Source organism: Ursus americanus, chromosome 18 (assembly GCF_024610735.1).
Source record: "Ursus americanus isolate L20-20 chromosome 18, mUrsAme1.1.p, whole genome shotgun sequence".
NCBI classification, from domain to species: domain Eukaryota; kingdom Metazoa; phylum Chordata; class Mammalia; order Carnivora; family Ursidae; genus Ursus; species Ursus americanus.
In genome coordinates, this window is record NC_142144.1 from 43,492,392 (window position 1) to 43,496,896 (window position 4,505).

Genomic DNA, 4,505 nt, shown 5'->3' on the forward strand with positions numbered 1-4,505 from the left:
AAAAGGAATAGACATGGAAGAGGTCAAAAAGAAACCATGCTGCAGGTACATGTACTCTATACGTATTCCACATATAAAGAGTATGCTCTCCTCTTTCACGTAACACTGTCACTTCCTTGGTTCAGGAACTCTTTTTCTTTTTCCTGGATTATCAAAACATAATGGTTCTACTGCCAACAAATCACCTCCCCAGCTCACTGCAATGTTATTTCATAGTCACTCCCATCAAGAGGTGAGTTCCATTTCCCTAACCATTTAATGCAGACTTGCCTTGTGATTTGTTTTATCCAATAGAAAATAGTGAAACTGACATTTTCTAGCCTCAGGCAGCCTTGCAGTTTCTAGTTCTTTCAGAGACCTGCCCAGTCACCATAAAATACATATACGCAAGCCTGATGGATGACAAGAGAGCCATGTAAACCATTCTCCAGGCCCCAGCTTGTCATTCCAAGCAAAATTCAGTCAACTCTCAACAACAGAAGCCTCTCTGCTAAACCTGAAACTGAACCCAGAGATATAAGTCCCAGAGAGCCCAGGAGAACCAGTGAACTGAGCCAATGCATAGATTTGCGGGCTAAACAATGAGTTGTGTGTGTGTGTGTGTGTGTGTGTGTGTGTGTGTGTGTGGTGTGTGTGTGTGTGTGTGTGTGTGTGTGTGTGTGTGTGTGTTTAAGCTATTCAGTTTAGGTGTTGTTTGCTAGGCAGCAGTAGCTAACTGAATTGGTACAGTTACATTTTTTCATCTTCAAAAATTCTACAATGGATGCCAATCAACACAATTAAACCTCAGCAATTTTCCCTCAGACGAAGCCATTCTTCCTTGAGCCTATTCAGCCTTATATCCCTCTTTCACCTTGTACTTAAGTGATGAAGAATGGAATACTCTAACATTCAAAGGCCCTCAAACTGATAGATTTACCCTCACAAAATCCCAAATGCCTAAGTAACTTTTCAACATTTATCAGATGGTAAGAGCAGTAAAGACTCAAGTACATAATGTTTACCTCCAGAAAAAAGGCCACTAGGTTTAGGATGCTGAGTCCATATGACCTGAGTTCAGCTGGGTCTGGGCTTTGTTGCAACTTTATTCAATTCTGATCATCACCGGCTTAGGATGATTTGAGGGAAACATGAGACTTTTTCTTTGTCTTCAGCAGAAATTGAAATCTGAGCAATGATGAGATTCAAGCAATCTCTTCTGTTTTATAGCTTAAGGACGAGCTTTTCAAATTGCTCTACTGCCTAGCAATCATCCTTTTTTTGGAGGGCCATGAGGATTTTTTCCTCTCCAGGCTTGCCCCAGCTTTCCAAGCTTTTGGAAGAGAGGTGCCTTACTCTCTGTAAGGCCTGTAATGTCCTAGAAAACTTCATTCATCTCTGCTGCCCTGTCTCAGCATTTGGAGCATCCTGCCTTCGAGCATAAATTATGTTGTAAAGATTCAACTTGAGAAAATATATAAATCACTTGATTTCCTGTCTGAAATTTTAATTTTTTAGTGTGATATTTGCCTTTGAGAAGAAAATTTGTAAGAAAGATGAGGTTGGCTTTATAACTTCAAAATGTACACAAAGCATTACGATTGATTACATGATAAGAAAAGAGAAAAGAAAGAAAAGAAAAGAAAAGAAAAGAAAAGAAAAGAAAAGAAAGAGAAAAAAAAGGGGCAGGAGGGAGGGAGGGAGGGAGGAAGGGAGGAAGGAAGGAAGGAAGGAAGGGAGGAAGGGAGGGAGGGAGGAAGGGAGGAAGGAAAGAAAAGAAAAACCTACACGACCTTACATTCTTCACAAAGATTAACTCAAAATGAATCAAAGACCTAAATATAAAATGCAAAACTCTTGAACTCCTAGAATGTAACATAGAAGAAAACCTAGATGATCTTGAATATAGCAATGACTTTTTAGATACAACACCAAAGGCACAATTTATGAAAGAATAGCAATCAAGAGTAAGAAACAACAGTATGCATCAGAAGTTGGAATGTTGGCAAATTATAGCCCACAGGCCAAATCTGACTTGTGGCCTGTTTCTGTAACAGACACTATATGTAGCCCACAAAGCCTAAAATAAATATTCCATGGCCACTTACAGAAAAAGTTTACTGACCCAAAGAAGAGAAAAATAAAGCCAACCAAATTTGTAAGTGGAATCTCAGACAGAAAACATAAGATAATAGGGGAGAAGGAGTTTTGAGACAATAGTGGCTGAACACATAAAAGAGCAGAAAAGAACAAGGCAAATTTTTAAATCAAATAGGGAAGGGGAAAAAAATAACCATCTTCAATGAAGCAACATTAAGACTGCCCAGTGGTTTTGAAAACTGGTTTTTAGAAGGAACTGTATTAATTCAGCAGAGCTTCCCTCCGACAGATGTTCAACCAAGGAGATAGTAAAAGGGTGTTGCCTAGACAGAAGAGATAAGAGCTCAGAAAGGTCAGAGACTGAGAATGTAATGAAAGCAACAGAAATGTTAAAATGTCACTAAATCAAAATAAATATGAATTTTAAAAATAAACAATGATTTTTGCAGGTTTGAAATAGTCATGGAATTGAAATTGCCAATGATAGCACATAGGTAGAAAGAAGTTAAGTGGTGCTAATGAAGTCTAAGACCTCTGCATTTAGAGGGAAAAGATAAAAATGTAACATTATAAAAGACTTGAGAAATCAAATCTGCAGGTCTCAGTTTCTAGGTTAACTGAAAGCAATAGTAAGAGTCTACAATGGCCAAACTTACAGAGAGGTAAAGTGGAATAATAAATAATAATCAAAAGAAAGGAAGAAAGAAAAGGGGAGGGAGAAGAAAACAATTAAAAGTAAGTAATATAATAAATTTAAAGTGAAAAAGTAGTTAAGTTATATTACAATAAATGTTGCAGCAAAAAGACAATAATTATACAACTGAATAAACCCAACTACATGGTGCTTGCAAAGGATCCTGAAAATAGGTATATAAAACATTTGAAAGAAAATAGGAAAAAAAAATTAATGGATGCTTTAATAAAACAAAGTTTATATGGCTATATTACTATCAAACAAAAATGGACTGGGGCAAAAAGCATTAATAGAGAGTTGTTTAACAATCATAAAAAGTTCAATTCATCAGAAAGATATAAAATTCTAAATATGTATACACCTAATAACATTGCCCAAAAAATGGTAAAGCAAAAGCTGAGAGAATTAAAAGTAAAAACAGAAAAATCACAAAAATATTTTGATAAACTTTCTCAGTAACTACTAGAACAAAGAGAAAAAAATCAGGAAGGATAAATCTATTTAAATAATAACATTAACAGGATGGCCTAATCGAAATATATAAAACAAGGCACTAAACAAATCCAGTATACACATCCTTTTCAAATGTACATGGAACATTTACCAACTTTCAGCATACATGAGCTTTAAAAAACTCCCAAGAAATGTCAAAGGTTTAAACTCATGCTTTTTGACAAAAATGGAATTAAGATAGACACCAAGAACAAAGGATAGAAAGTAGAAAATCCCCAAGTCTTTGGAAATTAAACCATAAATGTACCTCATACTGTCAAGTTAGAAATCACTAAGAAAATTAGTAAATACTTGAAGATAAAAAATACAATATATACAAATGCAAAGAATGTAGCTTAAGCTGTGTGTAGAGGAAAATTTATAGCCTCAAATCCATATCTTAGGGAAGATATGCTAAAAAGCAGCTACCAAGGAATCATCTCAAGAAATTAAAAGAAACACAGCAAATTTAACCCAAATAAAGTATAGGAAAGTACATAAGAAAAATGAGTTAAACATTTTAATAAAATAAATATTTAATAAAAAGTCTCAATTGGGACACTTGGGTGGCTTAGTCAGTTAAGCAACTGACTCTTGATTTCGGCTCAGGTCATGATGTCAGGGACATGAAATGGAGTCCTGAATCCAGCTCCACACTGGGCATGAAGCCTGCTTAAGATTCTTTCTCTCCTCCCTCTGCCTCTCCCCATCCCACTTATGCATGCTCTCTCACTTATAAAATATAAAATAAAATAAAATAAAATAAAATAAAATAAAATAAAATAGCTCAAGAAAGTCAAAGGTTTTTTAAAAAGTAAGAAAATTGTAAAGTCTGAAAAGCTTGATCAAGAAAAATGGGAGAGAAAGGGAGGATCCAAACAATAGTTTCATGAATATAAAAAAAGACATAATTATAGATTCAATGGACACTGAAAATGTGATTACACTATAAGTGATTTTATGCCATTATACTTAAAAATGTAGATAAAATGTACAAACTCCTAAGGTAACACACTAAAACTGATACAAGAATAAAAGAAACTAAGAATTTATATTTATTAAATAATTTGAATCTATAATCTAAACCTCTCTGACAGGGAATACTTCAGTTTCAGTGGTTTAATCTTACAATAATTATTTAAGGAATAAATAATACCAACACTACAGAATCCTTACTTTTTGCACAGTAAAGAGAGAACATATCCCAATCACAGGTAATGGTGAAATATTGAACATTTTC